The sequence below is a fragment of the Phyllobates terribilis genome, unplaced genomic scaffold (assembly GCF_046119375.1).
Source record: "Phyllobates terribilis strain yellow unplaced genomic scaffold, ASM4611937v1 Scaffold_117__1_contigs__length_5270597, whole genome shotgun sequence".
Lineage (NCBI taxonomy): Eukaryota > Metazoa > Chordata > Amphibia > Anura > Dendrobatidae > Phyllobates > Phyllobates terribilis.
In genome coordinates this window covers 4,474,188-4,502,042 of record NW_027362877.1, presented here as the reverse complement: position 1 = coordinate 4,502,042, position 27,855 = coordinate 4,474,188, and the positions used below count along the sequence as shown (strand labels likewise).

The window sequence follows — 27,855 nt, the reverse complement described above, 5'->3', positions numbered from 1 at the left end:
TGTGTAATCTTTACTTTCAGTTTGGAGATAATTATATGCCTATGCTCCAGGGCGACCTGTGGGGGGCGCTCTATCTGGTGCTCTGATTACATATTCACCTGTATGCTCTTATGGCAGCTCACTGTGCCTTCACTGACCTGCCTCCTATTTTACCTAGCCACGCACTACTAGATGCATTATGTAAAATAGGAGGCAGGTCAGTGAACGATCAGTGAGCTGTCATAAGAGCATACAGATGAATATGGAAGCAGAAACCCAGATAGAGCGCCCCCCATAGGCTGCCCCGGAGCACGAGCATATCATTATCTCCAAACTGAAAGTAAAGATTACACAAGAACCACAAGACGGATTTCATCAACCAAGGTGTCATATTAATCAGTGTAATGTCGCCCTCCTGACAGTGTATGTAGTTTACTGAGCACAATCCTGCTGAGAGGTGCGCTTTACATTTCATGGGTGTCAGCAACGATTACCAGGAATGTATCGCATATGAAGTTGTCCTCTGTTTTCATCTTCTCCTTTTATTGTAAAGACGCCGGCAGGACGAGATCCCTCCAGCTGATCCAGTGTTCATCCCTCCTTCTCCTGAATGACCCCCCGAGAATGGACGAGGGCGAGACCACCAGAAGATTATTACACTTCACCCTGGAGATCATCTCCCTGCTGAGCGGAGAGGTAACTCCTCTACATTTCTATCAGCTTTATTGTGTTATGTAACAAGTCCGACATCGGGAAGAGGAAATCCAGAAGAGGAAGAGAAGGATTCTTTACTGTAAGAGCAGTGATTGTGTGCAGCTCTCTGCCAGGAGGAGTTGTCATGGGGATTCCCTATAAGAGCTGTAGAGGGGCCTGGATGTCTGTCCTGAGTGTAATAATATTCCAGGTTATGGCCCCAGATTACTGGAGACGGTTATTGATCCCGGGATTTCTACTGATTGTCAGATCTGGAGTCGGGAAGGAATTCTTCTCCCTAAGTGTCTCTCTCCATACACAGGATTACACAATAGTGAGGAAGACACCGGGGGAGGGTGTGACTCCCATCATCCATCTCCAGGAGTCAGGAGGGCGGAGCCCGGGCCCCATCACAGAGCCTCCCCTGCACCCCCCGATACATGAGAGGAAGAGGAAGATCCTAGAGCTCAGCAACAAGATGATTGAGCTGCTGAGCGGAGAGGTGACTGCTGGGACATTATACAGGACAGCACTGGAGGATTCTGGGTGATGAGCGGAGAGGTGACTGCTGGGACATTATACAGGACAGCACTGGAGGATTCTGGGTGATGAGCGGAGAGGTGACTGCTGGGACATTATACAGGACGGCACTGAAGGATTCCGGGTGATGATAGGAGAGGTGACTGCTGGGACATTATACAGGACAGCACTGGAGGATTCTGGGTGATGAATGGTGAGGTGACTGCTGGGATATTATACAGGACAGCGCTGGAGGATTCTGGGTGATGTCCGGAGAGGTGACTGCTGGGACATTATACAGGACAGCACTGGAGGATTCTGGGTGACGACCGGAGAGGTGACTGCTGGGACATTATACAGGACAGCACTGGAGGATTCTGGGTGATGAATGGTGAGGTGACTGCTGGGACATTATACAGGACAGCGCCGGAGGATTCTGGGTGATGTCTGGAGAGGTGACTGCTGGGACATTATACAGGACAGCACTGGAGGATTCTGGGTGATGAGCGGAGAGGTGACTGCTGGGACATTATACAGGACAGCACTGGAGGATTCTAGGTGATGAGCAGAGAGGTGACTGTTGGGACATTATACAGGACAGCACTGGAGGATTCTGGGTGATGAGCGGAGAGGTGACTGCTGGGACATTATACAGGACAGCACTGGAGGATTCTGGGTGATAAGCGGAGAGGTGAATGCTGGGACATTATACAGGACGGCACTGGAGGATTCTGGGTGATGAGCGGAGAGGTGACTGCTGGGACATTATACAGGACAGCACTGGAGGATTCTGGGTGATGAGCGGAGAGGTGAATGCTGGGACATTATACAGGACGGTACTGGAGGATTCTGGGTGATGAGCGGAGAGGTGACTGCTGGGACATTATACAGGACAGCACTGGAGGATTCTGGGTGATGACCGGAGAGGTGACTGCTGGGACATTATACAGGACAGCACTGGAGGATTCTGGGTGATGACCGGAGAGGTGACTGCTGGGACATTATACAGGACAGCACTGGAGGATTCTGGGTGATGAGCGGAGAGGTGACTGCTGGGACATTATACAGGACGGCACTGGAGGATTCTGGGTGATGGCGGTGTCGTTGTTGTCAGGTTCCTATAAGGTGTCAGGACGTCGCTGTCTATCTCTCCATGGAGGAGTGGGAGTATCTAGAAGGACACCAGGATCGGTACCAGGAGGTGATGATGGAGGAGCTCCGGCCTCGGACATCACCAGGTGAGAGGAGACTCTTGTTGGCTCCGGGGGATGTGATGACGTCTCTCAGCCTCGTCCTATAATAGATGATTTTTCTCCAGACTTGCTCTGGTTTTCTCTACATTTTCTCACAGCTTTCATTCCCTGATTCTTCTCTTCTGATCTGTGAGTCGCGGTTTCTCCGCTGTCGTCTTCATCAGTCTTGAGTCTTCGTCTTCGGCGGCTTCTTTCAGAATCTTTCACCTTCCTTAGAGCATCGGTCTCATTTTGTCTGCAGATGTCCCAGCGCTTCTGTCCGTTCTCTCCTGTGAGATCTTTCGGTACCTGAGTCTGTCGTGGATTGTTACTCAGCAGAGTCGGGGTTAATTTACTGATGATTTTCCCCCTAATCCGCTGTCGCTTGTCCGTCCCTCTGAATCGGTGCCGGCTCAATGTCGTCATCAGTCGTGGTCGGGCTTCTGGCTTTTTGGGTTTTGTTTCTCAGCATTTATTGGGCGGTAAGAACGACTTCGCTGCCATTTTCAGAACTGTTCCTGACACCCATCACTTTATCTTCCGTTATCGGAGCTGTGTGAGGGCTTCTCTTCTTGAATGGCCGCTGACCTTTTTATTGGTGACTTTTTTTGATCATTGTTTTTTCATTGCAGTTTTGGGGAGGTGTTTCTGATGTGTTTTTTTCTTTTGGCGTTTACCATGTGCAATAAATCCTGACTTGAAAATGCCAAATAATAATATATATATGTGTGTGTGTATATGTATGTAGATAGATTAGATAGGTAGATTTATTTTTATAAAACAAAAACATTTGTTCTAATTTTGGGAGACAAAGCAAAGATAATGGGGACTTCAATCTGAGATCCTGGTCTGGTGGTAATAAGTGTAAGTCTCCCTTACAGGGATGTTTGTTCAGTAGAATATGTATTATGGAGCTTTTCTGTGGAGTCTGACCAGACAATCTCTCCTTGGCTCCCCGTGTGCATCAGTAAGTGCCCATGACCCCGGTGCCGGCTCTCTAGTTGTCCTTTCTACACAGTGATGGGCACTAACCGCTGTGTACCGGGTGCTCCCCACAACACCGTCCTTCCGGGTTCTGTGACTTCGTACGTTAGTCGTACATGTGCCCTTTTTTCCTCCTTTAGAGACAAACGCTACATTTGCTGCCTATTTTAGTGTTTATACCGAGGCGAATGTTGAGATTTATCTCTATTTAAAGAAGAAGAAAAATGCGGTAACCCGTCTTTTAATAGGAGGAAGTCAGGTTCTCTCCTCTGAGTGATCCCAGAGGATCCTTTCCAGGAGGGAGGCCGTGTCCTCATGGTGACATCATGAGCTCTCAAAAATACAATCACTGGTAAATGGTCACCGTCCTTCCCCCAATCTCCATACAGTGAATTAGGAGAGAAGAAACCGATGGATAGAAATGTGGAGCTTTCTCCAGCTCCTCTGTGGTTCCATCCCTGGAGACGAAACTTGGAGAAGTTGTGTTTTTTAGTACGGCTCCTCCATCTGACTGACGAGGGTCTTCTCTGTCCCTCTCCTCAGGGTCCTCATCCTCCGAGTGCAGGGCATTAGGCTTTGGCCTCGCTGATTATCACTTCATACTTGAGGCCACAATGTGCTGGGACCTCGGTACCGGGGGTGAGGACCACAACAATGTAATTTATTCCCTGATACATAAACATAGAATTACTGGTTCTGAGAGACGAGTCTCATATATAGACAGATACACGGCAGGTCATGTATTCAGTCTCTGTGTCTCCACAGATGGATCCAGGAGGAGAAATCCACCAGAGAGATGTCCCCGTCCTCTGTATCCCCAGGACTGTCCAGAGGAGATTCACAACATCCCGGAGGATCATCAGGTAGATGACACTGAAGTCCCCACAACATCTGACCATGAAGTGATGGGACCTGAGCTCATCTTACATTTTTCTTTTTAGGGTGAAGATCTGATTGATATTAAGGTTGAGGTTATACATGGAGCACAAGAGGCGACTGCAATATGGGCCGATCAGCAGGGTGAGGAGGGGAGACTGTCATGTCTGTTCTGTGGTCATCTACTACTACTTCCATCATTGCATGACACAATCTACAGTGGAATGTAAAAGTTTGGGCACCCCTGGCCAAATTCCTGTTATTGTGACCAGTTAAGCAAGTTAAAGATGAAATGATCTCTAAAAGACCTAAAGTTAAAGATGACACATTTCCTTTGTATTACCCTTGGACATTTGTGTGCTCAGATAACTTTGACCAATGATTCAGATCTTACTTAGCCTGTTAGGGTTATGGCTCGTTCACTATCATCGTTAGGAAAGGCCAGGTGATGCAAATTTCCAGCTTTATAAAAACACAGCTTACTCTAACATTGTGCCAAAATAACCGCAGCCAGGGCTTCTTCTAATCCGCTGTCTAGCACTCTAAAAATGGTGGAGGCCCAGAAAGCAGGAGAAAGCTATGAGCAAAGCATTTTCAAGTTGCCCTTTCCTTGGTTCAAAATGTAATAAAGAAATGGTAGTTAACAGAAACAGTGGAGGTCAAGATAAGGTCTGGAAGACCAAGCAAATTTTCAGTAGGATTGCTAGAGAGGCAAATCAGAACCCCCACTTGACTGAAAATGACCTTCAGAAAGATTTAGCAGACTCTGAAGTTGTGGAACATTGTTGTACTCTTCAGAGACACCTGCACAAATATGGCCTTCATGGAAGAGTCATCAGAAGAAAACCTCTCCTGCGACCTCACCATAAAATTCAGCGTCAGAAGTATGCAAAAGTACATCTAAGAAGGTCTGATGCATTTTGTAAACAAGTCTTGTGGACCGATGAGGTTAAAATAGAGCAATGATCAAAGTTGTGTGGAGAAAAAAGGGCACAGAATTTTAGTAAAAGAACATGGTGGTGGATCAATCCTGCTTTGGGGTTGTGTTGCAGCCAATGGCACAGGGAACGGTTAGAGGGAAGAATGGATTCCATGAAATTTCAGCAAATTCTTGATACATACATAATACCATCTGCAAAAAAGCTGAACGTAAAAAGAGGATGGCTTCTACAAATGGATAATGATACTATACTAAACACATGTCAAAATCCACAATAGACGACCTCAAAAGGCGCAAGCTGAAGGTTTTACAATGGCCCTCACAGTCCCCTGATCTGAACATCATTGAAAATCTGTGGCTAGACCTCAAAATAGCAGACGATGCAAGACGACCCAAGAATCTCACAGAACTGGAAGAATTCTCCAAAGAAGAATGAATGAAAATCCCTCAAACAAGAATTGAAAGACTATTGTCTGGCTACAAAAAGCATTTACAAGCTGTGATACTTTCAGAAGGGGGGCGCTACTAGGTGCTAACCTTGCCGGGTGCCAAAACTTTTGCATTTGCCCATTTTGCCTTATTGAATTTTTTTTTAAATGTAAAAGATGAAAATATATATCATTTATTATTTATTGTTTTGCCTTAAATACAAAGGAAATGTCATCTGTAACTTTAGGCCGTTTAGAGATTATTTCATCTTCAACTTAACTGTTCACAATAACAGTAATTTTGACCATTGGTGCCCAAACTTTTACATGTCATTGTATTCTGTCACTATGTGTTTCCTACAGATGGACTCATGGAAAGAAATCCACCAGAGAGATGTCCCCGTCCTCTGTATCCCCAGGACTGTCCAGAGGAGAATCACAACATCCCGGAGAGTCATCAGGTAGACGGCGCTGAGCCCTGTACCGGATCTGTATATGGGGGGACATTTCTGATCGAGGTCATAGATGTCACAGATTTTGGTGGCTTCTTGTATTGTGCTGATTGTTACATCTGATATATCAGGAGGAAGATCCGACTAAGAATAAAGTGAAGGATGAGACAGAAGAAGAAGCGATGACGAGGAGGGATCAGCCGTGTGTGAGTGACGGGAAGGAGGAGATTCCTGTAGATGTTTCCACAGGTGTGTAATAATGTCCGGCGTGTGATGATGATGATGACCGGCGTGTGATGATGATGATTAGCGGTGTGTGATGATCATGACTGGCGTATGACGATGATGATTGGCATGTGACTATGATTAGCGGCGTGTGATGATGATGACTGGCGTATGACGATGACGATTGGCATGTGACTATGATTAGCGGCGTGTGATGATGATGACTGGCGTATGACGATGATGATTGGCATGTGACTATGATTAGCGGCGCCTGATGATGACCGGTGTATGATATCGTGTGAAGTCTCCGGTGCAGTGAAGCTTTATCCGCCGTCCACATCACAGCAGAAGCGTCCGGTGATGGCGCGGCTGCTCTTGTACAGAGTCCGGTTGCGCACCGATGAATAACTGGGCCGCATTCACACCTCTTCTTAATGATTTAAGAAGCACATTTTTAATTTTCCTAATTGTGTTTTTTAATATTACTTCCATCTTTTATTTTCATATTATTCTTTCACAAGTCTCATGCTGCCATATGAATGACTGAGCTTGCGATTCGGACAGAACCCCGGGGGAAGATTCCGTATAATGAGGCGCTGTGGACGCCGTCTGGCCTATGATCCAGTGATGTCCATCTTTTTCAGCGTGCATAAAAGCGCAGTCGACCAGAGGGTAGACGGAGTCCGATGTAACTCTGCTGCCTCATTATTCTGAATGGATCCCTCGGGGGTGTCATCTGAATCGTGTATTTTGGAGATTTAGATGGAAACCCCGATGTACAGTGGGTACGGAAAGTATTCAGACCCCTTTACATTTTTCACTCTTTGTTTCATTGCAGCTATTTGGTAAGTTCTAAAAAGTTTATTTTTTTCTCATTATAGTCCACTCTGCACCCCATCTTGACTGAAAAAAACAAGAAATGTAGAAATTTTTGCAAATTTATTAAAAAAGAAAAACTGAAATATCACATGGTCATAAGTATTCAGACCCTTTGCTCAGTGTTGAGTAAAAGCCCCTTTTGAGCTAGTACAGCCATGAGTCTTCTTGGGAATGATGCAACAAGTTTTTCACCCCTGGATTTGGGGATCCTCTGCCATTCTTCCTTACAGATCCTCTCCAGTTCCATCAGGTTGGATGGTGAACGTTGGTGGACAGCCATTTTCAGGTCTCTCCAGAGATGCTCAATTGGGTTTAGGTCAGGGCTCTGGCTGGGCCAGTCAAGAATGGTCACAGAGTTGTTCTGAAGCCACTCCTTTGTTATTTTAGCTGTGTGCTTAGGGTCACTGTCTTGTTGGAAGGTGAACCTTCGGCCAAGTCTGAGCTCCAGAGCACTCTGGAAGAGGTTTTCATCCAGGATATCTCTGTACTTGGCTGCTTTCGTGTTTCCTTCAATTGCAACCAGTCATCCTGTCTCTGCAGCTGAAAAATACCCCCATAGCATGATGCTGCCTCCACCATGTTTCACTGTAGGGATTGTATTGGGCAGGTCATGAGCAGTGCCAGGTTTTCTCCACACATACCGCTTAGAATTATCACCAAAAAGTTCTATCTTCGTCTCATCAGACCAGAGAATCTTATTTCTCATAATCTGTGAGTCCTTCATGTGTTTTTGAGCAAACTCTATGCGGGCTTTCATATGTCTTGCACTGAGTAGATCCTTCCATCTGGCCACTCTGCCATAAAGGCCCGACTGGTGGAGGGCTGCAGTGATCGTTGACTTTTGTGAGCTTTCTCCCTACTGCATCGCTGGAGCTCAGCCACAGTGATCTTGGGGTTTTTCTTTACCTCTCCTACCAAGGCTCTTCTCCCACGATTGCTCAGTTTGGCTGGACGGCCAGGTCTAGGAAGACTTCTGGTGGTCCCAAACTTCTTCCATTTAAGGATTATGAAGGCCACTGTGCTCTTAGGAGCCTTGATTAATGCCGAAATTCTTTTGAAACCTTGGCCAGATCTGTGCCTTGCCACAATTCTGTCTCTGAGCTCCTTGGGCAGTTCCTTTGAGCTGATGATTCTCATTTGGTCTGACATGCACTGTGAGCTGTAAGGTCTTATATAGACAGGTGTGTGTCTTTCAAAATCAAGTCCTATAAGTTTAATTAAACTCAGCTGGACTCCAATGAAGGAGTAGAACCATCTCAAGGAGGATCACAAGGAAATGGACAGCATGTGACTTAAATATGAGTGTCTGAGCGAAGGATTTGAATACTTATGACCATGTGATGGGGTGCAGAGTGTACTTTAATGAGAAAAATAAAGGAACTTTTTAGAATTTACTAAATGGCTGCAATGAAACAAAGAGTGAAAAATGTAAAGGGGTCTGAATACTTCCCGTACCCACTGTAAGTGTTCAGCGTACAGCACAGGATAAATATGATCCAAAATGTTCTGTACCCCAAAATGCCACCATTAAGAGCTTCTACTCAACCCACAAAAAACAAGTCCCCACTCAGGTTCATCATCTGTAAACAGTAATATAGGGGGTGTCCATATCACTGGTAGCACAAAGGCTCTGGAAAAGTGACTTGGCTCCCACTTAAAGAAATCCAGTGACATCTGCGCTCCCAAATCCAAATGCCCCCTCCTCCTGGGCCCCACCGTGTGCAGTTAGCATCCACATGTTTGGCATTACTGTAGCGGGGAGAGCCAATTTATTTCTCCAGAAGGCACTAGCTGGGAATCATGTACTGGGCGCTACAACGTAAGGGCACTACAATGTACCGGACACTACAATGTACTGACCACTATAAGGGAATATTTGCATTTTCACTTCACAACATCCATTACTGCTCGTTTCTGGAAAGCACCCATGGAGTCAAATTCATCACTACACCTATAGATACATTTCCATAGGGGTGTAGTTTGCAAACTGGTGTCACTTGAGGGGGGATTCTGCTCTTCTGCCACTTTGGGGCTCTGTATATGGAGTCTGCAAACTGTTCTACTAAAGTTTGTTCTCCAAGAGTCAAATAGCGCTCCTTCCCTCCCGAGTCTCGCCATGTGGCTAAGCAGTACAGTACAGCCACATATGGGGTATTGCCCCGTTCAGCAGAAATTGTGTAACAAATTATGTGGTCATTTTTACCCATTTTCCTTTGTGAAAATGTAAAATCTGGGGCTAAAATAATATTATAGCTGTAAAAATGTAATTTTTTTTTCTTCACCGTTCAATTGTATAACATTTTGTGAATCACAATTACCTTGTATTCATTGGGAAAGTGCGCGGTGGATGCTGGGTGTGACGCACGTGGAAACCCCACCCACAGCCCGGCGTCCACCGCGGGGATCGCATCACCGAGTCACGCCTCACTTGACGTGACATCAGGGGAAGCAAGAGCCGGCTGTAGCCGGGGGTCGCGTGATGCCGGTGAGTGGCCAGCGATAGCGCCGCTCACAGCCAATAAAGACAAAGCAAGATAATTAAAAAAAATCTTCTCTCAATGGGTTAATTACATTGGGGGCATTTTTAATAGTAGTGGACAACTTCTTTAATTACGTGGACACTTTTCTACACTGAGGGCAAGATACGAAGCTTGAGAGAGTGAAATGGCACCGGAGGTACATTAAGGGAACCTGCCATCAGTAATTACCACTTAAAGAACTATTTGCTGTCTAATCTCTGCCACCCCTGACTTGTGCCAATGTCACCAGTTTATAAGTGTCATTCACTTTACCCGTCATTGTGTTAATGTTATGGCATGTAGTTGTCCTCCTTATTACCGGTATTTTCACTGACGAGGGTCTTCATTGTGAGATCCAGAAAATACATTCAGAAATCTCTTTTGTGTTGAAGAAAAAACTCATATCTAATTTATCTTTCATCCTGATAGGAAATCCTTGTGAGAATAACGGTTCATCACTAAATTGTAAAAAAGAAGATATCATGAAGCACTCTAATGGAGAAAACCTCATCACCCTTCCTGCACCTCCTGGACTTCACAGCACTTCACATTCTTATAATCCTCCTAATCATGAGGAATCATCTCCTGAACAATCTCACATTATTACCAAAAGTCCAGGGGGCAAAATGGATTCAAGATTTCAGAGTGACAAGAAATTTACAAAAAGCTCAGATTTTTTAACACACAGAAAACACAAAGGAAAAAAACCGTACTCCTGTTCAGAATGTGGGAAATGCTTTACATATAAATCACAATTTGTTATACATGAGAGAATTCACACAGGAGAGAAGCCATTTTCTTGTTCGGAATGTGGGAAATGTTTTGGAAGTAAATCAGAGCTTGTTAAACATCAAAGAATTCACACAGGAGAAAAGCCATTTTCATGTTCGGAATGTGGGAAGTCCTTCAAACATAAAGGGGATCTTATTACACATCAGAGAAATCATACAGGGGAGAAGCCATTTTCATGTTCGGAATGTGGGAAATGTTGTAAAAATAAATCAGACCTTGTTAAACATCAAAAAATTCACACAGGAGAAAAGCCGTATTCATGTTTACAATGTGGAAGGTGCTTTACAGAGAAATCACAACTTGTTAAACATCAGAGAATTCACACAGGAGAAAAGCCGTATTCATGTTCAGAATGTGGAAAGTCCTTCACAGGTAAAGGAAGTCTTATTATACATCAGAGAATTCACAGAGGAGAGAAGCCATATTCATGTTCAGAATGTGGGAAATGTTGTAGAAGTAAATCAGACCTTGTTAAACATCAAAGAATTCACACAGGGGAAAAACCTTTTTCATGTTTACAATGTAGAAGGTGCTTTACAGATAAATCACAGTTTGTTATACATCAAAGAATTCACACAGGAGAAAAGCCGTATTCATGTTCAGAATGTGGGAAATGCTTTACATTTAAAGGGAGTCTTATTACACATCAGAAAATTCACACAGGAGAGAAGCCATATTCCTGTTCAGAATGTGGGAAATGCTTTACATTTAAAGGGAGTCTTATTACACATCAGAAAATTCACACAGGAGAGAAGCCGTATTCATGTTCAGAATGTGGGAAATCCTTTACAGATAAAAGGAGTCTTATTCCACATCAGCGACTTCACACAGGAGAGAAGCCATATTCATGTTCAGAATGTGGGAAATGCTTTACAAATAAATGGAATCTTATTAGACATCAGAGAAATCACACAGGAGAAAAAACATTTTCATGTTCACTATGTGAGAAGTCCTTCACAAATAAAGGGAGTCTTATAACACATCAGAGAATTCACACAGGAGAAAAACCATTTTTGTGTTCATTATGTGGGAAGACCTTCACAGCTAAAGGGCATCTTAGTAGACATCAGAACATTCATACTGGAAAGAAGCCATATTCATGTTCAGAATGTGGGAAGTGTTTTAGTTATAAATCAGATCTTGTTAAACATCAGAGAATTCACACAGGAGAAAAGCCGTATTCATGTTCAGAATGTGGGAAATGCTTTACAAATAAAGGGAATCTTATTACACATCAGAAAATTCACACAGGAGAGAAGCCGTATTTATGTTCAGAATGCGGGAAATCTTTTATGTGTAAATCAAATCTTTCTGCTCATAAGAGAATTCATACAGGAGAAAAGCTATTTTTTTGTTCAGAATGTGGGAAATGTTTTATATATAAATCAGCGCTTGTTACACATCAAAGAATTCACACAGGAGAAAAACTTTTTTCATGTTTTCCATGTGGAAGATGCTTCGCAAATAAATCAGAGCTTGTTATACATCAACGAATTCACACAGGAGAAAAGCCGTATTCATGTTCATTCTGTGAGAAATGCTTTACAAAAAAAAATTATCTTGTGCAGCATGAGAGAAGTCACACAGGAGAGAAGCCGTATTTATGTTCAGAATGTGGGAAATCTTTTATACAAAAATCACACCTTGTAAAACATGAGAGAAGTCATATGGGAAAGAAAGTGTAATTATGTTCACTGTGTTTTATAAACATTGTTCAGCATAAATGAGTACACCCCCTTTGATGAGTAAGATTTTATTTAATAGCTCACTGAACACAAGATCAATTTCTACAATTTTGTCAACACTAAGTTTCATAGAACATTTTATTGCAATCAAAACATGAAAGTAATAATATAACTCTCATTACAAAATCTTCAGTTTTACTCAAATTAGTTGATGTAAAAATGAGTACACCCCACATCAAAAGCCACTACCATCTATTATTTTGTATGGCCTCGATAATTTTAAAGGACGGCACCAAGTTTTCTAGGCCTGGAATGAACAAGTTAGTGACAATACTATATCTATCTTTTATCTCTTTTTCGATAACGAGCTCTTAGAGCCTGGATGCTGGATGGAGCGATGACAACTTGTCTCTTCAGAATCCCCCATAGGTGTTTGGTTGGGTTCAGATCAGGAGACATTTGGCCACTGAATCACTGTCACCCTGTTCTTCAGAAATGTAACAGTGGCCTACCAAGGGAACAGAGTGATGGCAGCATCTTCTCTGTCACTATAGAGCAGAACATCTGTGAATTCAAGATACCATCAATGACCTGTAGCCCCTCATGCAGCCGCACATAAGGACACGGACACCACCAGGTCTCACTGTAGACACCATGCATTCTCATTGTATTCCTCACCTCTTCAACGTTATAAAGTTTTGAAGCCATCAGTTCCAAAAAAACCATTTATCTTGGTCTCATCACTCCAGAGTATAAAGTCCCAGGAGTCTTCATATGTTTCCGCATGTGTCCTGGCAGATTGTAGGGCGGCTTTTTTGTGTATGGGATTTAGGAGAGGCTTTCTATGTGGACAACACCCATGTCTGCCATTCCTCTATAGAAAACATTGTCTGCTTTCAGCTCATCTCTCAGTGCTTGGATGAAAAATCACGGTTGGGAAGGAATGGACGGGACAAAGAAAGTTACTGATAATCCAGCACTTGTTTTCCAGTGTGAATAAAACCAAAAACTTTTATTGAACAATCCAAATTAAAATAATGGAAACATTAAAAAACAGATAGGAGCAAAACATCTCTGCGTTTCTACCTGGTATTTGTGTTCAGTTCTTCTTCATGACATAATAAATCACCAGTAACCGGCTTCTTATACACATCATAGGGTCTAATGCACAGCGGAGACCCCCAGCCCCAAATGGACATGTGCAAGTATGTCTACATTACCCCTATGGACGATCATATGTCCACAACAAAAAGCATCCGTGCAATAGAAGAATGAAGTGTCTGCATCTATAATGTGTATATTATGTATAATTACTATAAAAGAGGAAAAAACACAATTCAGTAAATGGATACAAGGTCTGAACGAAGATTCATATCACTGGGGAATCTGGAGTCCAATTCCAGAATCCACAAGGCTTCTCGGGGGTGTACTTTTTATACCAATCTCCCCCCTTAGCTGGTCTGGTGACATATTCAATACCCACAACTGTAAAGGGATTAATCCCTATTGTGTTGTATGAGATGTTGTGATGCTGCAGATGTATTACGTGTTGTGGGGCCAAGAACGTCCCTAACGTGTCCCCCAATGCGGTGACGTAAGGGTCTGACTGTGCCCCCCACATATTGCAGCAGACAAGCTTCACATTGTATGGTGTCAATGACGTGTGGAGCTACAACTAATGAGATGTCGGATATTATAGGGTTTATTATGGTTAGTAGATGCAGACATTTTTGCTTTGTGCACAGACTTGCACAAACCACATTTATTTCTCCCACATTCAATGAAACCTTTGGTGTTTGTCCTCCACGTGTCAGTTGTCTTTCTTGTTGCTGGATCCTTGTCGGTGTATAACATAGGTAAATGTTTTCTGGTAATATTCACTATATTATAGGAATCTTCTCTGCAGACAGTATTGAATGTATCTCTAGACTGATGGATGTTTCCTTCTTTGTGGGTTTTCGGTAATGTATGAAATATTGGACATTGTGGGTGATTTTCCTTTAATCGTTCTATTTGTTTGGGATTAAGTACAGCCGATACCAAACCCTCCTCCAAAAGACAATGTAAGGGGGTATTGTATGAATTAGTAGGATCTCCATCTAGAGTGCGGCATATATTAGTATCGTCATCCATGTTCATAACCTCCGGCTCATACAACCCACTATCCAGAGCTGTGATCGAGCCCCCTTTATCTGCAGCTCTAATGACTTTATTAGGGCTGTGCTCAGGGCCGTATCTGGCATTCATGCTGCCCTAGGCACTTTAAGTGGTCACGCCCCCTACTGGTAATTCATACTAAAAGTGCTCATACCCTTTAGGCCCCCTTCACACGTACCGGAGACACACACGTACACCCATTATAATCTATAGGCTGCGCACATGGTCACACGGACCGGACATGTCCGTTTTTTGCCGGCAGCTCGGACGTCAGTACGTCCTGCACACAGATGACATAAAGTGTGACATCCGCACACACGTCTGTGTGACACGTGCCGGAAGAGAGCGCAGAATAGAAATGACAGATATTTAGGTGTTAGATGTGCAAAGAGCGAGATAGATGATCGATATCCGTGAGATATATAATTAGAGCCCTGTGTGTGGAGTTTACTGTACTTGTGTTTAGCTAATAAATGAAAAAAGCGATGTGGAGTCCTCCCTATTTTTGATAACCAGCAAAGGTAAAGCAGACAGCTGTGAGCAGATATTATCAGGGTGGGAAGGTCCTCGGTTACTGGGCCCTTCCCAGCCTAAAAATACCAGCCCTCAGCCGCCTCAGAAATGGCGCACCAATTCAGGTGCTTTGCACGGCTCTTCACGATTGCCCTGGTGCGGTGGCGATCGGGGTAATGGTGGTTAGGGTTGATGACAGCTGTGATTTGTCATAAAACACAGCTGTCTTCAAGCCCTCAGGTTAGTAATGGAGGGGGAAAGGAAAGAGATCCCGGCACTCACCTGTAGTCAATCATTTATTCCACATCCACAAATCTGCAAAACGTTTCAGCTCCTCCAGAGCTTTTGTCAATTGTGGGCAATCACATAGAAATACAACATTTATATAGAAAAAAAACAAGGAAATGACATCACAATGAAATAAAAAATGAAGAAAACCACAAACATTCATATAATCATATTAGTCTCATTATATAAAATACCGTATTTTTCGGACCATAAGACACACTTTTTTCCTCCAAAATTTTGGAGGAAAATGGGGGGTGCGTCTTATAGTCCGAATGTTGGGGGGTGTGTATATTTATGTGGGGTGTGGGGGGAGCGGTATCGGTGGAGGAGTGGGCACAGGAGGCAGCAGCCGCCCGCTGCAGCCTACACTGTCCCCGCTGCTAAAGAAAATGAATATTCACTGCTCCCCACGACCATGAGCGTGGGGAGCACTGAATATTCATGCTCCTTAATAGCGATATACAGTGTAGCCGCGCTGCGGCTGCTGCCGGCTATCTCCTGTGCCCGCTGTTAAAGGGCATGAATATTCAACCTCTCTCCATGCCCATGGGCGTGGGGAGGGGGTGAATATTCATGCCCTTTAATGAGCATCGCGGCTCCGCTGTGTGCCGGCTATGAAGGAGAGTGAAGTCACTGCTCCTCGCGCACACAGACCCGGCGTGGGGAGCAGTGACTTCCGGCAGCTGATCTCTCCTTGTGAGCCGCGCATGGCAGTGACGTCATGCTCGGCTCACATGGAGAGATCAGTGCAGGCAGACAGGACGCAGCGCTGGAGGAGAGAGAAGAGAGGTGAGTAGGAGTGTTTATTTTTTATGTGCACCTTGATGGGGATTAGGGGGACCATGCATACTAGGACAGGGATTAGGGGTGCCATGCATACCAGGACAGGGATGAGGGGTGCCAATCATACCAGAACAGGGATGAGGGGTGCCAATCATACCAGAACAGGGATGAGGGGTTCCATGCATATCAGGACAGGAATTAGGGGTGCCATGCATACCAAGACAGGGATGAGGGGTGCCATGCGTACCAGGATAGGGATTAGGGGTGCCTGCATACCAGGACAGGGATGAGGGGTGCCATGCATACCAGGACATGGATGAGGGGTGCCTTGCATACCAGGACAGGGATGAGTGGTGCCATGCATACCAGGACAGGGATTAGGGGTGCCATGTATACCAGTACAGGGATGAGAGGTGCCATGCATACCAGGACAGGGATTAGGTGTGCCATGCATACCAGGATAGGGATTAGGGGTGCCATGCATACCAGGACAGGGATGAGGGGTGCCATGCATACCAGGACAGGGATTAGGGGTGCCATGCATACCAGGGTAGGGATTAAGGGTGCCATGCATACCAGGACAGGGATGAGAGGTGCCAAGCATACCAGGACAGGGATTAGGGGTGCCATGCATACCAGGATAGGGATTAGGGGTGCCATGCATACCAGGACAGGGATGAGGGGTGCCATGCATACCAGGATAGGGATTAGGGGTGCCATGCATACTAGGATTTGGGATGAGTGGTGCCATGCATACCAGGATGGGGATGGAGACCACATATAAAAGGAAGGGGGACGGCATATATACCAGGATGGGGGATATTGTCAGAATTGGGGGACATTACCCCTATACCAGTGTCAGCAGAAGACCCCCTCCCCCTTAAAAGTGCATCATGACCACATTTTTTGCTTAAATTTTTATTTTTCTATTTTCCTCCTCTAAAACCTAGGTGCGTCTTATGGTCTGAAAAATACGGTATACACTGGTCAAAAAAATAAAGAGAGCACTTAAACAACAGAATATAACTCCAAGTCAATCAAACTTCTGTGAAATCAAACTGTCCACTTAGGAAGCAACACTGATTGACAATCAATTTCATATGCTGCTGTGCAAATGGAATAGACAATAGATGGAAATTATTGGCAATTATCAAGACACCCTCAATAAAGGAGTGGTTCTGCAGGTGGGGACCACAGACCACATCTCAGTACCAATGCTTTCTGGCTGATGTTTTGGTCACTTTTGAATGTTGGTTGTGCTTTCACACTCATGGTAGCAGGAGACGGACTCTACAACCCACAGAAGTTTCTCAGGTAATGCAGCTCATCCAGAATGGCACATCAGTGCGAGCTGTGGCAAGAAGGTTTGCTGTGTCTGTCAGCGTAGTGTCCAGAGGCTGGAGGCGCTACCAGGAGACAGGTCAGTACACCAGGAGACGTGGAGGGGGCCATAGGAGGGCAACAACCCAGCAGCAGGACCGCTACCTCCTCGTTTGTGCAAGTAGGAACAGGAGGAGCACTGCCAGAGCCCTGCAAAATGACCTCCAGCAGGCCACAAATGTGCATGTGTCTGCTGCACAAAAGGTTAGAAACCGACTCCATGAGGGTGGTATGAGGGCCCGACGTCCACAGATGGGGGTTGTGCTCACAGCCCAACACCGTGCGGGACGCTTGGCATTTGTCACAGAACAACAGGATTGACAAAGTCGCCACTGGCGCCCTGTGCTCTTCACAGATGAAAGCAGGTTAACACTGAGCACATGTGACAGAGTCTGGAGACGCCGTAGAGAGCGATCTGCTGCCTGCAACATCCTTCAGCATGACCGGTTTGGCAGTGGGTCAGTAATGGGGTGGGGTGGCATTTCTTTGGAGGGCCGCACAACCCTCCATGTGCTCGCCAGAGGTAGCCTGACTGCCATTAGGTATCAAGATGAGATCCTCAGACCCCATGTGAGACCATATGCTGGTGTGTTTGGCCCTGGGTTCCTCCTAATGCAGGACAATGCCAGACCTCATGTGGCTGGAGTGTGTCAGCAGTTCCTGCAAGATGAAGGCATTGAAGCTATGGACTGGCCGCCCGTTCCTCAGACCTGAATCCGATTGAGCACATCTGGGACATCATGTCTCGCACCATCCACCAACGTCACGTTGCACCACAGACTGTCCAGGAGTTGGCGGATGCTTTAGTCCAGGTCTGGGAGGAGATCCCACAGGAGACCATCCGCAACCTCATCAGGAGCATGCCCAGGCACTGTAGGGAAGTCATACAGGCACATGGAGGCCACACACAATACTCAGCCTCATCAGGAGCATGCCCAGGCATTGTAGGGAGGTCATACAGGCACGTGGAGGCCACACACAATACTCAGCCTCATCAGGAGCATGCCCAGGCGTTGTAGGGAGCTCATACAGGCACCTGGAGGCCACACACAATACTCAGCCTCATCAGGAGTATGCCCAGGCGTTGTAGGGAGGTCATACAGGCACGTGGAGGCCACACACAATACTCAGCCTCATCAGGAGCATGCCCAGGCGTTGTAGGGAGGTCATACAGGCACGTGGAGACCACACACAATACTCAGCCTCATCAGGAGCATGCCCAGGCATTGTAGGGAGGTCATACAGGCACGTGGAGGCCACATACAATACTGAGCCTCATCAGGAGCATGCCCAGGCATTGTAGGGAGGTCATACAGGCACGTGGAGGCCACATACAATACTGAGCCTCATCAGGAGCATGCTCAGGCGTTGTAGGGAGGTCATACAGGCACGTGGAGACCACACACAATACTCAGCCTCATCAGGAGCATGCCCAGGCATTGTAGGGAGGTCATACAGGCACGTGGAGGCCACATACAATACTGAGCCTCATCAGGAGCATGCCCAGGCGTTGTAGGGAGGTCATACAGGCACGTGGAGGCCACACACAATACTCAGCCTCATCAGGAGCATGCCCAGGCGTTGTAGGGAGGTCATACAGGCACGTGGAGGCCACACACAATACTCAGCCTCATCAGGAGCATGCCCAGGCGTTGTAGGGAGGTCATACAGGCACGTGGAGGCCACACACAATACTCAGCCTCATCAGGAGCATGCCCAGGCGTTGTAGGGAGATCATACAGGCTCGTGGAGGCCACACACAATACTCAGCCTCATCAGGAGCATGCCCAGGCGTTGTAGGGAGGTCATACAGGCACGTGGAGGCCACACACAATACTCAGCCTCATCAGGAGCATGCCCAGGTGTTGTAGGGAGGTCATACAGGCACGTGGAGGCCACACACAATACTCAGCCTCATCAGGAGCATGCCCAGGCGTTGTAGGGAGGTCATACAGGCACGTGGAGGCCACACACAATACTCAGCCTCATCAGGAGCATGCCCAGGCGTTGTAGGGAGGTCATACAGGCACGTGGAGGCCACACACCATACTGAGCCTCATTGTGACTTGTTTTAAAGACATTACATCACAGTTGGATCAGCCTGTAGTGTGTTTTTCCACTTTAATTTTGGGGGTGACTCCAAATCCAGGCCTCCATTGGGTAATAAATGTGATTTACATTGATGATTTTTGTGTGATTTTGTTGTCAGCACATTCAGCTTCTACAGAACAAAGTATTCAATGAGAATATTTCATTCATTCAGATCTAGGATGGGGGATTTCAGTGTTCCCTTTATTTTTTTGAGCAGTGTATATACACAAAAATGAAAAAACGCCCATAACAAAGTATATTAACTATCAAATAAAATATTTAATTTTACACCAATACACATTGCCACAAATATATATATAGGCGTATATAGGAAATGCAAAAAAAACCATAATAAGTTTTATTTATATAGCGCCAACATATTCCGCAGCACTTTACAATTAAGCGGGGACATGTACAGACAATAAATTCAATACAAGGTAAGACAGTTTAAACAGTTACATTAGGAGCGAGGGTCCGGCCGCCCGCACGCTTACATTCTACAAGGGAATGGGGGGACACAGTAGGTGAAAAGTGCTTGTTATTTCAGGTCTGACAATTATAATAAATAGGGATTTTCATATAAAGCTGTATGATCCGGTCATCAGCCCGTATGTATAAGTGCAATAATCAAGTATCGAGTGCAGTTATCTTGTGCATGGAGGGTGTGGAGACAGATGAATAGTAGGGAACAGATTCTGAATAATATTTAGAATGAGGGGACAGGGGAAAGTTGGTTACTGAGTTGTTGAGGTGGTAGGCTTGTTTAAAGAGATGGGTTTTTAAAGCGCTCTTGAAGACATGGGGGCTAGGCATCAGTCGGATCGTCTGGGGTAGAGCATTCCAGAGAACTGGCGCACCACGAGAGAAGTCTTGGAGACGGAGGTGCGAGGTTCAGATTATGGGGGATGTTAAGTCCTTTGTAGAACGGAGGGCACGTGTAGGGCGATAGACAGAGATGAGAGAGGAGATATAAGGCGGTACAGAACTGTGGAGAGCTTTGTGGGTGAGAGCGATGAGTTTATATTGGACCCTGTAGCGAATGGGCAACCAGTGTAATGACTGGCACAAGATGGAGGCATCGGTGAAGCGGCTGGACAGAAATACGACCCTGGCTGCCGCATTCAGGATGGATTGGAGAGGAGAAAGTTTGGTAAGAGGGAGACCAATCAGAAGAGAGTTGCAGTAGTCCAGACGAGAGTGAATAAGAGCAACAGTAAGAGTTTTAGCAGTTTCAAAGGTGAGAAAAGGTCGGATTCTGGAGATGTTTTTAAGATGCAGGTGACAAGAGCGAGTGAGTGATCGGATATAGAGAGTAAAGGAAAGGTTAGTGTCAAATATGACCCCCATGCAGCGGCCGTGCTGCTGGGAGTTATGGTTGAACCATCCAAGGTAATTTCAATGTCAGGTAGAGTTGGGTTAGTAGAGGGGAGAAACACAAGAAGTTCAGTTTTGGAGAGATTCAGTTTAAGATAGAGGGAGGACATGATGTTAGAGACAGCGAACAGACAGTCCTTGGTATTTTGTATTAGGTTAGCGGTGATGTCAGGTGAAGAAGTGTATAGTTGGGTGTCGTCAGCATAGAGATGATACTGGAACCCAAATCTGCTGATTGTTTGTCCAATAGGGGCCGTGTATAGAGAGAAGAGGAGGGGGCCTAGAACTGAGCCCTGCGGGACCCCGATAGTAAGGGGAAGAGGAGTCGGCAAAAGATACAGTGAAGGAGCGGTAAGGAGGAGAACCAGGAGAGAACGGTTTCCTTGAGGCCGATAGACCGGAGCATAGTGAGGAGGAGCTGGTGATCTGACGCGCCCCCTGGGCCATGTTGTGTAGCGTTGCGCACGCGGGGAATACCCGGAGCCGGATCCGATCGGGTTAGTAGTCCTCGTGGCGGTGACCCGGTCCGTGCCCAGGGTGTCAAACTAAGTGGCGGAATTTAGCAGAAGATGCTACAGTGTTCGACTACGCCACCCGTTGAATGCGGTTATGAAGCCGCCGCTGCAGGGCAGACCGCTGAGGCCGGTGGTACAGTTGTGCAGCGTGGGTAGTATAACCCCCAACGGGAGGGGTATGGCCTCAGGGCAGCAGACGTGGATGATGGGGATAGCAGAATTGCACGCAGGCACCAGGAACCACTCAGAGACGGTGCGGTGTAGTTCAGGGTCTTTACTGGTGGCAAAGGTAGACCCTCCCGGGAGTACTGGCTAGCGATCGGGGCCTGGTCAGTCCGTGAGCAGATAGGATCTCCCCCGGCCAGGCGGAGTTGTAGGCCTCCCCAACTAATTGTACTCTTCCTGGCTACCTTGCTAGAAGCGGGTAAAAGTAGCCCACGTCCCTGAGTGTACCGTGTAGTGCTCACCCGTATGGCCGGTGACTCGGGGCCTTCTGGTAGCCTCCGCTCCACGACGGCGGTGCTGGTCCCTTGCGTGTGACCGTGCCTTCGGGTTTCTTGGCCAGAGGACCTGAAATCCCCTGCCGGTCGGTTTCTGCTGCTGGGTATGGAACAGTCCCCACAGCCTCGGACTCCGTGTCCGGTGAGATCTCTTCAGTCAGGACGAGCTCTACAGCTTCCAGTCCCTGACCCCTTTTATCACTGCTCCCACAGAGCTCCTGATCTTGCTCTCCCTGTATCTGCTCCACTCCAGACCAGACTGTGTCTCTGTCTGGGACTCCTCTCCTTCTTTCTAACCCCACCTCAGCCCCAGTTTATATAGGGGAAGTTCTTCCCCTCCCAGGACTGGGCAGGAGGTGTGGCATGCTTAGGGTTCCTGACCAGGAGACCTCCCACCTGCTCACAGACGTAATATTGCTATTACTGTGGTAACCAGAACCCTGGGGTGCCACATTCCCCCCTAGTAAAATTTAGTACTCCGGGACTAAACATATTTTTGAAAATATAACAGGGTATAAACAGGAACAATACAATAAGGAAAAACACGTTAAGGTGGTCACGGCGTGTCCGCAACCGGGTGCGATTTTTGAAGCAAAAAGGGTGTCCATTTCACCAAAGAACAGGGAGCCGTAACCAGGTAGGGGTCTGTCCTGCCCCGAGTCTTTAACAGTCTTTAGTCCGTTCCTGGGTTACTCTCCAAACATATATACAACAGAGTTCCGGTTAATCCACAAAAGACACCTATAAAATAACTGGAAAAACGTAATTATTAACAAGCAACAGTAAACAGGTAAATACCAATAAGACAGTCTAAACACTTTAGATCCTCCAACGTACGGGCAACTGGCCTCTATTGGCCCTAGTAGACCTACGGAGCTTACTGACCGGTCCTGAGCTACAGGGTGTAGGAGCTATCAAAGGTAAGCTGGGCAGCTGTCTACGGACTCTTTGGCTCACTAGGGGCACGGCAGGCTCACTATAAGCAGAGGGTCGATTCTCCTGGTCTGCTTGTGTGGGGTCCTCTGCCTCCTGGACCGGCTGCTCTTCCAGCTCTACCTGTTTTTCCGTAGGCACTTGGGATGCTGGCTGGAGGAAGGTGAGGACGGGTACCACAACAGCGCCATTTACCTGTGTCCAAGACCGAGGGAAGTCTCCGAGTACAGTACTGACCATCTCTTCCCTTTCCTCTGCGGGTCGAGGGTTTTCTTGATCTTCTTCAGGGTTTCGTAGCTGCTCGGGACACTTCTTCAGGTGATCTCGGGAGACAATGGCTGTGGTTTCTCCTCCATCCTTACTGATTGTGCAGATTTTTGGGTTTTCATGGCTTGATGGCAGTACGGTGTACGGGTCCTTCTCCCACTGGTCGTCCAACTTGTGGAGCCGTCTTTTCCTCTTCAAGACCTGCTCTCCAGGTACCAGGGGATCAGCGGGAGCATACTGGTTGTAAGTCTTCTCCTGTCTTTCTCTTGCTTGACGGAGACTTCGCTCAACGCTCTCCTGCACTTTCCGGTACTGCTGCTGCCTCTCTGTGTCCCAGTCTGCTTCTGGTGAAGTGTCCTCGGGTGTCAGGACTCCCATATCCAGATCAACAGGCAGCTTACCAGGTCTTGCTCTCATTAGGTAAGCCGGGGTACAGTTGGTAGAACCTACAGGGATGTGGTTGTATAGGTCCACCAGATCAGGCAGTTTCTCAGGCCACAGACTGCGTTCTTCCAGGGGCAATGTTTTCAGAAGGTCTATCACCACCTGGTTCATCTTCTCGCAGAGTCCATTGGTTTGCGGATGATAGGGTGTTGTTCTTATCTTCCGGCAGCCATACAGAGTGCAGAACTCCTGGAAGACTTCCGCTTCAAAGGCAGGTCCTTGGCCCGTCAGCACCTGCTCTGGGTATCCGTGTGGACGGCAGAAGTGCTGCTGGAAGGCTCTAGCTGCTGTTTGAGCCGTTAAGTCCCTGACGGGGACTACAACCAAGAACCGGGAGTAGTGATCCACGATGGTTAACGCATAGACGTAGCCACTTCTGCTGGGGGTCAGTTTTACATGGTCCAAGGCTACCAGTTCCAACGGCTGCCTGGTGATGATGGACTGCAGGGGAGTCTTCTGGCTGGCACGGTCCTTCCTTCTTAGGTTGCATGGGCCACAGTCTCTGCACCACCTCTCGATGGTTCCTCTCATGCCTACCCAGTGGAACCGCCCGCGCAGCAGGAACTCCAGCTTCTTCCATCCGAAGTGCCCAGCTCCGTCGTGGTATGCCTCCAGCACCATAGCCGCGTCTCTTCTTGGCACCACTACTTGCCAGATCAGTTCATGCGTCCGGGAGTTAACCATTCTGCGGCACAACTTCCCCTTGTAAAGGAACAGTCGACTCTTCTCAGCCCACAGTTGCTTGGTCTCCTCCGGAGCGTCTGGGTCAAGGCGGGCATCTGGCCGAGTCAGCATCTCCTTCACTAGTCGGACGGCGGGGTCACTGTCTTGTGTTTCCGCCCAGTTGTAATGAGGTAAGGGGTTGAACGTAGCGGATTGCTTACCCCTTACACGGTGGGAATACTGGGTAGTCCCATGACGGTGAAACGCGGGGAGTTCAACTTCTTCCAGTTCCTCTGGATCTTCCTCTACGTCCGGTAGGTTTGGCATTCTGGACAAGGCATCCGCGTTGGTATTGGAGCGTCCTGCCCGGTATTTGATCGTGAACTCATAGTTGGACAGGCGGGCCATCCATCTCTGCTCCAGGGCACCGAGTCTTGCAGAGTCCAGGTGTGTCAACGGGTTGTTATCCGTGTACACGGTGAACCGGGAAGAGGCGAGGTAGTGCTTAAAGCGTTCGGTGACTGCCCACACCACTGCCAGGAACTCTAGCTTGAATGAGCTGTAATTCTCAGGGTTTCTTTCGGTGGGTCGCAGTTTTCGGCTGGCGTAAGCAATTACCCGTTCTCTCCCCTGCTGGATCTGGGACAGTACGGCTCCTAGCCCGATGTTACTTGCGTCGGTGTAGAGGATAAAGGGCTGGCTGTAATCAGGGTACGCCAGGATTTCATCCCCCGTGAGGGCCATCTTCAGCTGGCGGAAGGACTCTTCTTCCAGCTTCTCCCATCTGAAGGGCGGCTTCTGGTTCTTGGCCTTCCTGGACTGGCCTATCAGGAGGTCCTGCATAGGAGCTGCCTTTTTGGTGAAACCGGGAATGAATCTTCGGTAGTAGCCTACCAACCCGAGGAACTGCCGCACTTCCTTTATGCTGGAGGGTCTTGGCCATTCCTTAATCGCGGTGATCTTATCAGGGTCGGGAGCCACTCCGTCAGCACTCACCACGTGTCCCAGGTACTGCACTTTTGGTTTTAGCAGGTGACACTTCGACGGTTTCACCTTCAGACCGTAGTTTGCCAGGGCTTCAAACATTTCCGCCAGGTGTTTCAGGTGGTCCTCGTAGGTTTTGGAATAAACTATAACATCGTCCAGGTACAGCAGGACCGTCTCAAAGTTCTGGTGTCCCAGACAGCATTCCATCAATCGTTGGAAGGTTCCTGGTGCGTTGCAGAGTCCGAACGGCATGCAGGTAAACTCGCTAAGTCCCATCGGGGTGGTGAATGCGGTTTTCTCCCGATCCGCCTCTGCTACAGGAACCTGCCAGTACCCGCTAGTGAGATCCAAAGTGGAGAAGAAGTTAGCAGATTTTAAAGCAGCCAAAGACTCCTCTATCCTTGGTAAGGGGTACGCATCTTTGTGTGTGATACGGTTGATTTTCCGGTAATCTACACACATTCTCATGGTGTTGTCTTTCTTTTTAACCAAGACTAGTGGAGCTGCCCAGGGGCTACAGCTATCCCTGATTACCCCAGCCTCCTTCATGTCTCTAAGCATCCCCTTGGCGTGTTGGTAATGTGCAGGGGGTACGGGACGATACCTCTCCTTTATGGGAAGATGGTCTCCCGTGGGGATGTGATGTTCCACTCCCTTTACTCGCCCGAAGTCTAGCGGGTGTTTACTGAACACTCTCTCGTATTCCTGGATCACCCGGTAGACTCCCTGCTTTTGGTGAGCGGGTGTGGAGTCAGTACCCAAATGCAGTTGCTGACACCAGTCCTCCATTTGTTGCTTAGAGCCGTTACCTTCCTCTGGATGAGATGGAGGCAAGGGTTCCACGGACTGTACAGAATTTTGGTTGATGGTATACAATTTGGCTAGCGTAGCATACCGGGGCAGGTACACTTCCCTCTTCCCGATATTTATTATGCGAACGGGCACCCTCCCATGGCGTACATCAACCACCCCCCGTGCCGTCAAAATGGTGGGCCTACTATCTGAGTAGACTGGTTCTACCATTGCCTGGTAATCTCTACCTCTCAGACCAATAGCTGCCCGGCACCAAATCATCATTTCACTTTTCGGGGGCATGGCAATAGGGAAAGGGTCACACATTCTCACGCAACCAATTTCACCACCGGAGAGTTCCACCTGTTGCCGTCGCATCAGTGCCCGGATCTCTTTTTGGAGCACTCGCTGCTGGCCGGAGCTGGCGTTCTTGGCAACCTGCTGTAAAATGAGAATCACCTCTGCAAGACAATTTTCAATCACATTAGTTCCTAGAGTTATCTTTGGGTGACTCTCGCGCTTGTCAATGTCCACAATGATCAGTCCCTGTGCTGCCAGTTCGACTTTACCGATTTTAATGGTCATCTCTTTAAATCCGATCTGTGGCACGGGCTGACCATTGCTGGCGATGATACTCAAGTCGTCGTCTGGGTAGCGGGTTATATCCGAGTCATTCCAGTACTGCTTGAAGAGCACGTACGGGATGGTGGTGACCTGTGACCCGGTGTCAAGTAGGGCACTCATAGGAATGCCATCCAGTACTACAGGCAAGACTGGACGTCCTCCCACGTATTTGTCACGCCAGTTCGATGGGCCTGGTGATCTTATTCCTAGGGGTTGGCCCTCTACCCCAGGTTGTGCCGGTTTAAAGGACAGTACCTTGCCATATGTCCGGGTTGATTGCAGCGGCGGCAGATGGGTTGTCCGTCCTCGTTGTATCGGTCGCTGGGTCTTCCTCTGGCCGGTGGGGTCCTCCTTGGTCGGCGCCACGGGATATCCTCCGGTCCGGATGCCAGCTGGATCTTCCCTGGAGTAGAAACCTGTAAAGACTGCACAGTTCGGGTTAGCGCGGCAACGCTTTTAGTTAGCTCTTGGACCTGATGGTGCAGGTCTGTAGCCGGGTCATTGTTTAAAGCCTGCGCATCAGCTCCCACAGGCCCTGCCGACAAGGGCGCCGTCTCCTGGTGGTAAGTGGTAGCAGGGCGTTTGTGGGTCACAGCGCCACCTGGTGCCGGTTCTCGGAGCACCCGGATGGCTCTGTCCTTGAACTGTGCAAAGTCCAGATGAGGGTCCTGTAAGGCCATTGCCCGCAACTGGGTTCGGTGGGCATTGCAATGTAGACCCTCTATAAATTGTTCAGTCAACAGCTTGTCTTCGTTTCCCACGCCGTCAGGGTCGGCCTGCTTAATGGCTCTCAGGGCCTCTTGTAGGTTTAGTGCATAGTCCCTTATATTCTCATGTGCTCGCTGCTTGCACCCGTAGAATCTAAGCTTGATCTCGGCTGAGGTACGGGTATCAAAGGTGTCCTTCAGCCGGGCTAGTATCTCTGCGACAGTCCTCCTCCTCCCAAGTGGCCAGGACTTTACCTCCCTTTGGGCTGCCCCTGTTAATTGAGCCACCAGGATGCTCACTTTTTGCTCTTCTGTGAGGGGGTACACCTGGAAGAGGCTATCCAGCCTTTCTCTGAAGTCATTTAGGGTATGTGACTCCCCTGAGTACTGGGGTAGCCAGGCTGCCCCCGGGATGTAGGGCATGGTGAAAGGCATGACCTCAGCAGCGGTGGTGCTGGCGGTGGCGGTGGCAGTGAAGCTCTCCTCCGTATCCGACATCCTCCTCCCCCCTAGTGGACCGTGGCCTACCTTGCGATGATCCTCTTCTGTAGGCCGCGGCTCCGCAGTGGATCGTCAGGGTTGAGGACCTTCCGTCGCGCTCTTGTGATGTCGGCGTCTGCTGGGCTCCTTCCAG

At 47.6% G+C, this 27,855-nt stretch overlaps 1 pseudogene; it reads left to right on the top strand.

The window, feature by feature from the left end:
- The first annotated feature begins 489 nt into the window (after positions 1-489).
- On the top strand, positions 490-12,203 carry LOC141201516 (uncharacterized; annotated as a pseudogene).
- The last annotated feature ends 15,652 nt before the right edge of the window (positions 12,204-27,855 follow it).